We start from the raw sequence: 12,462 nt of genomic DNA on the forward strand, positions 1-12,462 counted from the left end.
CTTATTGCAGTAATTAATTCTTTCAGTTGAGAGCCTGAACATGTTGATGCCAAGTAAAATTTTTGTAATTGTAATATTTCTTCATTTGAAATATAGTGTCTCCTCTCACATACTTATAAAATCTTTAAATTTTACAGAAAATTAAAAGTAATAAAATAAAATAATTTTAGAGAAAATGGTTGCTAACATTTTGTTCCATTTCCCTCGAGTATTTCAAGTCTGTATGTATGTATTGTCATTTCAAAATTGTAAGTCATATCTCTGGCTGATGTGCCTCAATGGATTGAGCGCTGGCCTGTGAACCAAAGGGCCGCCAGTTTGATTCCCAGTCAGGGCACATGCCTAGATTGAGGGCCAGGTCTCCAGTTTGGGGCACATGAGAGGCAACCACACATTGATATTTCTCCCTTCTTTTTCTCCTTCTCTTCCCCTCTCTCTAAAAATAAAGAAATAAAATATTTAAAAAACAATAGTAGTCGTAGCATGTAACAGTTTTTTCTTTTTACTTACGGTGTATCTTGAATGTTTTCCAGGTCATTAAATATTTTTCAAAACTATAATTTTTAACGTCTGCATAATATTTTATTGTATGAATATATCATATTTCAACATTTTTGCATTAGACATTTTTATTGTTTCCAGGTTTTTTCCTACTACAAAAGAAGTTGCATTAAGTTCCCAAGGAGACATTTAGTATAAAATTAGAATTATTGAGTCAAAGTTTTCAGCACGTATAAGGCTGTTGGTACATATCCCAAGTTGTTTCCCAGAAAGGTTGTACCAATAATACATTTTTTATACCTATTAGTAGTTACGAGCATCCCTTTTTCCTAGTAACTCCACCCATTCAATAGTCAAGAAAAGGTCTAGCTTGAACTTGGATGACTTCGATTATCAATGAGATTTTGCATGTCCTTATATATTTCTTAACCTTTTTCATTTCCTATCTGTCATTTCCTTTGCTCATTTTTATTCTGAGGCTTTAGTGAGGTTTTTCTAAAGTTTATTTTGTCTTTTAATTTGATTGGCTCTTTAAGAGATAAAAAGATATTAATCTCATCATATTTGAGAAAAGTAAACTTCCCAGTTTTTAGTATGCCTTTTAATTTAATATGTTTCTGATCATATTTATTTAGTCAACTTTGTCAAATTACTCTTTGATCTGTGATTCATCTGTTTTAATATTATTATTTAATTAAAATATTTTTAAGATTTGTTATTTATTTATTTTTAGAGAGAGAGGAATGGAGGGAGAAAGAGAGGGAGGGAAATATTAATGTGTGGTTGCTTCTCATGCACCCCCCACCCCCTCACAGGGGACCTGGCCTGCAACCCGGGCATCTGCCCTGACTGGAACTCAAACTGGTGACCTTTTGGTTCACAGGCTGGTGCTCCATCCATTGAGCCACACCAGCCAGGACTAAATTTTTTTATTTAATCTTTAATCTGTTTGTTTTTTATTCTGGTTAGAATTGTGAAATTGGGACTTTTTTTTTCCAAATAGGAAATCAGTTGCCCCAAGATCATTCATCGAGTCTTTCCGATTTGTGGAATCTCCTTTATCATAAATCAGATTTACACATGTACTAGAGTCTTCAAGGAGTATTTAGTTGATTCTCAAAATAAAAACAAAACAATACATTCAAAATTTTTAGTTTTAAAAATGTCACATTTATGTTGTTCATTTACAAATGAACAAAGGACAAAAAATTGCAATAAAGTCTCCTTTATACTCCTAGTTCCCAGCTACCCAGTAACTCTTCTTCCATGGGTATCAGAGTCTCCAGTTCCCTTTGTATAATATATATTTTTCCTCTTTTGTTACACAAATCAAAGCATGCTGTACATATTTTTGTATTGTACCTCACCCTTTAGAATAAATTTGTCTTACAGATGATTTCAGATAATTTCATATCTAAATGTAAAGAGTTTTCTCACAATTTTTATGACTATAGAATATTCCATAAATGGGTCTTTTACAATTTAGTGAACCAATAGCTCTTCACTCTGTGTCAAATGAGGAATTTAATGGGCATCCAGTTCTATCATCTTCACTCACCGACATTCCATAGTTTTAATAAATACAATTTGGGGTTTAGGACTCATATTATCTCTATATTTTGTTTTTTATTATATATTCTCTTCTAGGAATTAGAATTATTGTTTTACATCTTCATCTAGTTTCAAATCACATTTGCAATAAGTATTTAGATTATCTTTATTCTTGAGCTTTTAAGTGTGAATCATCCCTTAGTCACCTGGGAAATCATTTCAATATTTTTTTTTTCTCTAGAAGGGTGGATGTGTGGTATATTTTATGAGCCCTCCCATATTTAGGCTGGCTTTTTGTTGTATTCACTTATGAACAATCCTTGGCTAGGTATAAAACTCTTAAGACTTCACTTCTCTCTTAAACGACTGTAAACATTTTCATTATTGTTCCTTCCTTAGCATTTCTGAGGAGAAATCTGATACCAATTAAAAAAAAAATTATTTGAAAGTCTGGTTTTCCTGCTTAAAGGCTCATAGACTTTTTTAATTTATGTAATTCACAGTTTTTCTAGAAAAGAGCTAGTTATGGGTATCGTTGTTTTTATTCAACTTTATTAAAGTATAATTTTCATGTAATAAAATGCATACAGTTTAAATCTTGTTCAATGAAGTTTGACAAATACACATATTTAATTAATCGGCACCCCTATAAAGATGTAGAAAGTTTCCTTTATCCTAGGACTCCCCTTGTGCCTTTGTCATAGCTCCTTAAGTCATTCTTCCCTAACCCCACTCCTGTCAACTACTGACCCAATTTCCATATTTATAGATTAGTTTTAGCTCGGCTAAAGATTATTACAAACGGAGTCATTCCATGCATATTTTGTGTTTAGCTTCTTTGATCAGCATAATGTTTGTAAGATACATCCATATTTTTGTGGGTGTCAATAGTTTATTATTATTTTTTTAATTGGTGAATAGTAGTCCATTATATGAATAAACCAGTTTGTTAATCCTCTCACCTTTTGACAGACATTTGATTTCTTTTTAGCCATTATGATAAATAATGCTGTGTACCAGCAGACAGGATAAAGTATATGAATTTCTCTTCTCTCCATTCACTGTCCACATGTGTCCTGCCTGAAACCCCCTCTTTGTCCAACAGTTGAGAGGTTACTGATACACACAGGCTCTTTCTCTATCCTTTCTCCTTGGTTCCCTGACATGCTGAAATTGATTGAGTACATGAAACACTGCAATGTCAAGCAGGCTTTGGTACCTGGACACCTCCAGCCTCCATTGTTGTCTAGAGAGGTCTACTCGCAGTACCGATACCATTCACAGTGCTGTGTGGTGCTCCCTGCGCCCACCTCACCATGCCTGCATACTTTCGCATCCATGATTTGGCCCTGCCATTGAGATATAAAGGCTTGTGTTTAGCAGTGTTTCACAAATTTGAGCATTATTTTTCTTTTTTACAGGGAAAAATTATATCTTTTGGCTCACTAGGGTTGACTGAAATTATTTATATTAGAATGATATTTTAAAAACTGTAAATGTTAAGAGCAGATATAAACTCTGTATGCTTATAACTCTTACACATCTATAAAGCCAAAATAAAATTATTAATAAAGCATAGACCAAACTATTAAATCAGTAAAATTCAAATGAACAACTTAAATTTAATCTAAAGATTAATATTTGGTTGAAGTGTAATTTCCCTTCACAATATGAATGTGCTCCTCATGGCTTCATGAAGGTTCTTTGGAGATTGTTGTGTTTGAGCCATGTGATGATCTCGTTCTCCACCACTTTCCTTCCATATGGTGGAAAGCTTTGGCTTACGTGGAATGCTGTGATGTCATTTAGCCTATACTCATAAAAAGCATCATCTTTATGCTCTTTTCTCGTTGTCTCTCAATAATTACAGCAGTGCTGCATGTCCCTGTGTTGTCATAACTACTAATGCACATGTGAACTCTGAGATTGTTTGGCAGTACTTGGTTATATCTGGATAATCCAATCGACTGGCCAAATCTAGCCCCCTGCCCATTTTTGGAAATAACATTTTATTGGAATTTGGCCCTTGTCGATAGCTACTTTGGTGCTGCAATGGCAGAGCTGAACAGGTGAAATAAAGACTGTATTACCTGAAAAGCCTAAAATATTTACTAACTGGCCCTTTACAGAAAAAAGCCTTCTGACCCCTTCAATATCTGTCTGTCGTCTATCTATTTGAGAGTAATCATAAAAATTAAAATAAGAATTGACTTGAATTTTGGAAGATGGCGGAGGAGTGAGGGGAGGCTGTGCTTTCAGGCTCCAGAGACCCGTCTGTAGTTTGGACTAATTGCAGACAGAACATCTCAGTGAGCAGCTGGACACTGGCAGGAGTCGAGCCATGGCACTGCTGGATTAGAGAAAAAACATCTGGGAACAACCTGTTTAGTGAGGATAGCGGAAAAATAAGGGACAAGACGGGATTTCTGACTGGGGTGGCTACCCGAGCTGCAGCTGGAAGTACACAAAGGCTTTTTGGGGACCACAGGCTTCCCCAGAGAGGAATCGGGAGGAGAGCGGGGCTCTGCCTGCTGGCAGAGCCAGGAGTGGGCCAGGTGGCATCTGGCGCTGAGAGGTAAGAAACAGTGTACTGTTGTATATGTAAGAACGTGTTTTTATTATATTTTTCTCTTGTAGTCTGCGGAGAGGGGAGGAGAGGTTAGGGGTGGGATGAGATTCTTGAGGACCACAGGTGCAGAAGTGCACTCGCCCACTCCCCAACCCTTCCCCTGGGTCACACGAGCGCGCACAGGGAGGTGCCCCCGTCCACTGGCCCAGGCGTGCAACCAAGTCACTGGCCGCTGCGTCCAGGTGCCCCTTGGGCCCGCCCCAACAGGCGTAAAATCAACGCACCAGAGGACAGGCACAGACGCCCACCTCCGCCGTGCTCAGGTGCCTGCAGCCCCGCCACAACAGGCACAAAATCAACCTGCTGGGCACGCAGGCCACCTTGCGCAGGCACCCTTGGCCTGCCCCAATAGGTGCCAAACCAATGCGCCGGCCACTTGCCTAGGCACTACTCATGCACGCCCAAGTGAGCGCAAGAACAGCGGGCGGCCTCAACTCACAGATGCCCACCTCCACCATGCACAGGTGTCCGGGGGCAAAAAACCAACTGCCTGGGCAGAGCTCAGCAGGCGTGAGGCTAGCGTGCAGGCCACCGCGTGCACACAAGCACCCCTGCCGGCTCCAACAGGCGCCAAATGAACGTGCCAGCCACCGTGCTCAGGTGTCACCTGGGCGCGCAACCCAGTGGGCTCGAGGCTAGCGCGCCCAATGCCGCATGCAGGCACACACTGCTGCTGCGCCCAGGAACCTCTGGCCCACCTCAATAGGCGCCAAACCAACACACCGGCCACTGCACCCAGGTGCCACCTGGGCACGCCCCAGTGGGCGTCAAACCATTGCGCGACCCACTCCAGTAGGTCCACAACAAACCCGCCCACTGGCGAGTAGAAGTCTCCCCCTCCACCGGAATGGGAGAGCAACCAGTCTGCCTTGGACCCACCCACCCTGGTGCACAACGGGTCAACCCGCCCTGGCCTTCACAAGGGAACTCACTTGCCTCTGGCTAAGGACAAAGGACAGTGAAATGAACTAGAGGCACTTTGTAATAACTTTTGGGTGCTGGCCCTTGAGAAAGAGCTGGAAGAGCAGCAGACTAGGTCCCAGTACAGAAGCATCCCAAGTGCTACGGGAAAAATCATTTAAGCAGACTGGTTCATTCTAAGTGTCTAGCAACTCAACAATTGTATATGAGAAGTTCACACCATAAAGGCATAAAATAAAAGCAGATCAATCTAAGAAGCAGAAATAAAACCAGTGCCCAAAATGGGGAGGTGGAATAACACCCCACCAAACAGAAACAACACTCCACCAAAAAGAAAGGAGAAATTCTCAGAAGGAAGGATAGATGACATAGAAGCGAGCAAGCTATCAGACATGGAATTCAAAACAATAGTAATGAAGAAACTCAATGAACTCGACAAACTCAAAGAAAATTATAACAATCTCCAGGGGAGCTATAAAGAGCTCCAGGGAAGCTATAAGGAGCTTACTGAAAACTATACCAGCATAAAAAAGACATAGAAACTACCACAAGAACCAGGAAGAAGTGAAGAATACAATTTCTGAACTGAAGAACACAGTAGAATCAATCAAAAGGAGGCTAAATGAAGCAGAGGACCGGATCAGTGAGTTAGAGGACAATGTAGAAAAAAATTCCCAAACAATACAACAAAATGAAAAAAGACTGAAAAGGAGTGAACAGGCTTTAAGAGAACTGCAGGAGAACATGAGATGAAACAACATTCGAATCATAGGGATAAAAGGAGAAGAAGAGAAGCAAGGGATAGAAAACCTTATTGAAAAAGTAATGACAGAAAATTTTGCTAACTTGATGAGAGAAAAAGTCATGCAAGTCCAGGAAGCACAGAAGGTCCCAATGAAAATGAATCCAAAAAGGCCTACTCAAAGGCACATCATAATTAAAATGGCAACATTCAAAGACAAAGAGAGAATCCTAAAAGCAGCAAGAGAAAACCAGCATATAACATACAAGGGAGCTCCGATAAGGCTATCAACTGATTTATCAACAAAAACAGTACAAGCCAGAAGGGATTGGCAAAAAATATTCCAAGCAATGAAAAACAAAGGCCTACAACCAAGAATACTTTACCCAGCAAGGCTCTCCTTCAAAATGGAAGGTGAAATAAGGAGTTTCCAAGACAAAGGAAGACTAAAAGAATACATCTCCACCAAACCAGCTTTGCAAGAGGTGCTAAACGGAATGCTGCAAGAAAAAGAAGAAAAAGAGAGACGGAGAGGAACACAGGAAAAAAAGGGAAATGAATAAATACCTGTCAATAATAACCTTAAATGTAAATGGATTAAATGCTCCAATCAAAAGACATAAGGTAGCGGATTGGATATGAAAACATGACCCACATATATGCTGTCTACAAGAGACACACCTCAAAACAAAAGATCTACACAGACTGAAAGTGAAGGGATAGAAAAAAGTATTCCAAGCAAATGGACATGAAAAAAAAGCTGGGGTAGCAATACTTATATCAGACAAAACAGATTTCACAGCAAAGACCATAAAAAGAGACAAAGAAGGACATTTTATAATACTTAAGGGAACAATCCATCAAGAAGATATAACCCTTGTAAACATATAAGCACGCAACGTAGGTACACCAAAATATATAAGGAAAATAAGGAAGACTACAAAATATATATCAACAGCAACACACTCATAGTAGGGGACTTTAATACTCCATTGTCAACAATGGACAGATCTTCACAGCAAAGAAACACCAAGGATGTTGAGGCATTGAACAACACTCTAGATAAAATGGACTTAATTGATATATATAGAACTTTTTGCTCCAGAGAAGCAAAATATACATTCTTTTCAAATGCACATGAGATATTTTCAAAGATAGACCACATGGTAGGACACAAAATAAGCCTCAACAAATTCAAGAAAATTGAAATTATATCGAGGATTTTCTCAGATCACAATGCCCTGAAACTAGAAATGAACCTCAGGGAAAAAACTCAAAAACATTCAAATTCATGGAGAATGAATAATATGCTATTAAATAATGACTGTGTTAACAATGACATCAAGGAAGAAATCAAGAAGTTTCTGGAAACAAATGATAATGAGCACACAACAGCCCAAAACCTATGAGATACAGTGAAAGCAGTCCTGAAAGTTCATAGCAATACAGGCCTACCTAAAAGGGATAAAAGAATCCAAAATAAAAAATCTAACCCTACAGCTACAAGAACTGGAACAACAACAACAAACAAAGCCCAAAACGAGTAGAAGAAAGAAAATAGTCAATATCAGGGCAGAATTAAATGACATAGAGACTAAACAAGCAATTCAAAAGATCAACAAAAGTAAGAGCTGGTTCTTTGAAAAGATAAACAAAATCGACAAGCCTTTAGCCTGGCTCATCAAGAGAAAAAGAGAGAGAACCCAAATCAACAAAATCAGAAACGAAAAAGGAGATATCACGACGGATATCACAGAAATACAAAGGATTGTAAGAAATTACTACAAACAACTGTATGGCAAGAAACTTGACAACCTAGATGAAATGGACAAATTTCTGGAAACATATAGTTTTCCAAAACTGAACCAAGAAGAAGCAGAAAGCCTGAACAGACCGATATCAAAGAGTGAAATTGAAACAGTAATCAAAAAACTCCCGGTGCACAAAAGCCCTGGACCAGATGGCTTCACAGGCGAATTTTACAAAACATTTAGGGAAGAAGTAACACCTACTCTTCTCAAACTATTCCAGAAAATCCAAGAAGAGGGAAGACTCTCAAACTCTTTCTATGAGGCCAGTATTACCCTAATTCCAAAACCAGATCAAGACACAACAAAGAAAGAAAACTACAGGCCAATATCGCTGATGAACATAGATGCTAAAATCCTCAACAAAATATTGGCAAACCGGATCCAGCAACACATTAGAAAGATCATACACCACGATCAAGTGGGATTTATCCCAGGGATGCAAGGATTGTTTAATATTCGCAAATCAATAAACGTAATACACCACATAAACAAAAAGAAAGACAAAAACCACATGATCATATCAATATATACAGAAAAAGCTTTTGATAAAGTACAACACCTATTTATGATAAAAACACTCAGCAAAATGGGAATAGAGGGAGCATACCTCAACATAATAAAGGCCATATATGAGAAACCTGAAGCCAACATCATACTCAATGGACAAAAACTGAAAGCATTCCCCCTGAGATCAGGAACAAGATAAGGATGTCCACTCTCTCCAGTCCTATTCAACATAGTATTGGAAGTTCTAGCCACAGCAGCCAGACAAGAAAAAGAAATAAAAGGCATCCAAATTGAGAAAGAAGAAGTAAAACTCACTTGTTGCAGATGACATGATAGTATACATAGAAAACCCTATAGACTCCACCAAAAAACTTCTCGACCTAATAAGTGAATTTGGCAATATAGCAGGGTACAGAGTCACTATCCAGAAGTCAAAGGCATTTCTATACACCAACAATAAAATATCAGAGATAGAAACTAGAAAAAACAAACAAACAAACAAAAAAACAAAAAAATAATACATTTACTATACCAACAAGAAAAATAAAGTACCTAGGAATAAATTTAACCAAAGAAGTAAAAGACCTATACTCAGAAAACTACGTAACCCTGAAAAAATAAATTAAGGGAGATACAAATAAATGGAAGCATATACCATGTTCATGGATGGGAAGAATCAACATCATTAAAATGTCCATACTACCCAAAGCAATTTATACATTCAATGCAATCCATATTAAAATACCAGCAACGCATTTCACAGACCTGGAACAAGTGCTTCAAAAATTTATATGGAATCAAAAAAGAGGTCGAATAGCTACAGCATTCTTGAGGAAGAAGAAGGCAATAGGAGGACTCACAATACCTGATATCAAACTATACTACAAGGCCACTGTAATCAAAACAGCCTGGTACTGGCATAAGAACAGACATATAGATCAATGGAACAGAATAGAGAGTCCAGAAATAAACCCAGGCCTCTATGGTCAACTAATATTTGACAAAGGGGGAAGCAACATAAAATGGAATGAGAAGAGCCTCTTCAACAAATGATGCTGGGAGAACTGGACAAGGACGTGCAAAAAAAAATGAAACTAGACCACCAACTTACACCACACACCAGAAAAAACTCAAGATTGATCAAAGACTTAACTCTAAGACATGACACCATAAAAATCTTAGAGGAAAACATAGGCAGAAAAATTTCAGATATCCCACGTAACAATATTTTCACTGATATATCTCCTAAGACAAGGGAAATAAAGGAAAAAGTAAACAAATTGGACTACATCAAACTAAAGAGCTTCTGCTCAACAAAAGAAAACATCAGCAAGATTAAAAGGGAACCAACCATATGGGAAAACATATTTGCCAATGATACATCAGACAAGGGATTGATTTCCAAAATATATAAAGAACTTACACATCTCAACACAAAGAAGACACAGCCCAATTAAAAAATGAGCAAAGGACCTGAACAAACACTTCTCCAAAGAGGATATGCAGAGGGTCCAGAGGCATATGAAAAAATGCTCAACATCACTAGCCATTAGAGAGATGCAAATAAAAACCACAATGAGATACCACTTTACACCAGTCAGAATGGCCATTATCAACAAATCAACAAAAAACAAGTGCTAGCGAGGACGTGGAGAAATGGGAACCCTAGTTCACTGTTAGTGGGAATGCAGACTGGTGCAGCCACTATGGAAAACAATATGGAATTTCCTCAAAAAACTAAAAATGCAACTTCCTTTTGAACCAACGATTCCACTACTCGGATTATACCTGAAGAATCCTCAAACCCTAATTCAAAAGAACTTACGCACCCCTATGATCATAGCAGCGCTGTTTACAATAGCCAAGTGCTGGAAACAACCCAAGTGCCCATCTGTAGATGAGTGGATCAAAAAACTGTGGTACATTTACACAATGGAATACTATGCAGCAGAAAGAAAGAAGGAACTCCTGCCATTTGCGACCATATGGATGGAACTAGAGAGAATTATGCTTAGCAAAATAAGCCAGGTAATGAAAGAAAAATACCATATGCTATCACCCAATACAGGAGACTAATGAACAACACAAATAAATGAACAAAATTGAACAAGAAACAGAGTAACAGTTATCAGGGGGGCGGGGGGTGGGAGGGAAGGGGGTAAGTAGGGGAAAGGTTTAGCAAAGGAACTAGTATAAATAACCCATGAACATGGACAACGGGGTCGGGATGGACTGTGGGTGAAGGGGTAGGCTTGTGGGTAGCAATGAGGGGAATAGTAGGACAATTATAACAGAAAAACAATAAAAATAAAAAAAAATAAAAAAATTGACTTGAAAATTTTTGTGAAAAATTTTCATACCTCCAGGAATGAATATATCTGTGGACCTTTTTTCAGAATTACCAATTCAGCACAGAGTTAAAATAAAGTACATGCTAGTTGCGATTTGCTTATGTTCGTAACATTTACACTACCAATTCAAACTGAGGGAGGTTTGAAAAGGGGCAAGAACTCTGCCTGATGCTGCTGTTCCTCCTGTGGCCCACAGCTGGGTTCACCAGAGGACAACCAGGGAAGAGGACTGACAAACTCTGCCAGTTCCAAAGTTGTTGTTCTGAGCAAGGAATAATGTCTCCGTCCCTGCACTCCTTAGGAAAACAATGGTATGTGGATATAAAATACTACTTTCTTTCTAAGTCATGTTTTCTAGATTTGTAGATTGGTCTCATAAGACCCCTCCTCTCTTGTGCACAATGCCCTTTAAAAGGATGAGCTAACCGTGAAAATATGAGTGGCAAAACCTGACTCTCAACTCAGGTTACATCACAGTGTCACATCAACCTGATTAGCACATTTGCCAGGCATCAGCTGATTTCCTGAAAGAAGGAAAGCACCTGGGAGCAGCATAATGTAATGAGGCAGATAACGGGGGCAGAAATGACAGTAGCCCATGGACAAAAGATGGAAATCAGAAGGTGGGCCTCTGAACCCTAGATACATGAGGGAAATCACTCCTCCTGGCTGTCTGTGAAAAAGAAGGCTAATGGTTTAGATTGTAGCCTGATGACCATCATAAGAATTTTATTAGCTGAGAAACCACTATCTTTTTTTTCAAGAGGGCTAAATCAAGGCCATAGATTTAGATTGACTTGTTTGGCTCCTTTATTATTTAACTTCCTCAGCATAATGTCATTTGGGCAGACAGAAATGTTAGCCTATTTGTTGTTGTTGGCCTGTATTCCCTGCCAAAATGTAGCTAACCTATTAAGCACAGAGACCCAGTGCTTTGTCTATAATAGGTGCTTAATACTTATTTGTTGAATAAATGTGTTCTGTGTAATGTGACAGAAGTAATATGTTCATGGAAGAAGTATTTAAAACCAGTACTGATAGTGACAGCAGTGAGTTTAGGGTCCTTTCTTTAGCTGTACTTCTTATTAGAGTTTATGCCTTTTCTCCAGCTGCAGTCGATTTTAAAAGAAATAAATTGATGTAGTATATTCTTATTTTCCCGTTTGGTAACTTTTTTGTTTAGTTTTATTTTTCAGAATCTCATTTAGTGTATTTCTACATCTTAAAAAAATAAAATACTCCACTTACACTTTTTAGGGGAAGCCTTTAAGTAATGAACAAGGCTGACTAATTTAAGCTCTTTTCAAATGTATGAGAAAAAGCATATGAACAAGTGAAAGGTGTTAAAAACTATATGTGCCCTCACATAGGATCTGATTTCATTTTTCTATTCAAAAGTAAGAGACTGTAGACATTACTTCATCCTGGGCAAAATGTTACTCTGGCCTG

The 12,462-nt window shown here is 38.4% G+C and overlaps 1 protein-coding gene across 14 annotated transcripts in view; it reads left to right on the forward strand.

Moving 5' to 3' along the window:
* AOPEP (aminopeptidase O (putative)) overlaps window positions 1–12,462 on the forward strand; it is a 360,558-nt gene that overhangs the window by 19,459 nt on the left and 328,637 nt on the right. The gene's annotated exons all lie outside the window — the stretch shown is intronic.

This window comes from Furipterus horrens, unplaced genomic scaffold (assembly GCF_987537825.1).
Source record: "Furipterus horrens unplaced genomic scaffold, mFurHor1.1.pri manual_scaffold_4, whole genome shotgun sequence".
NCBI classification, from domain to species: domain Eukaryota; kingdom Metazoa; phylum Chordata; class Mammalia; order Chiroptera; family Furipteridae; genus Furipterus; species Furipterus horrens.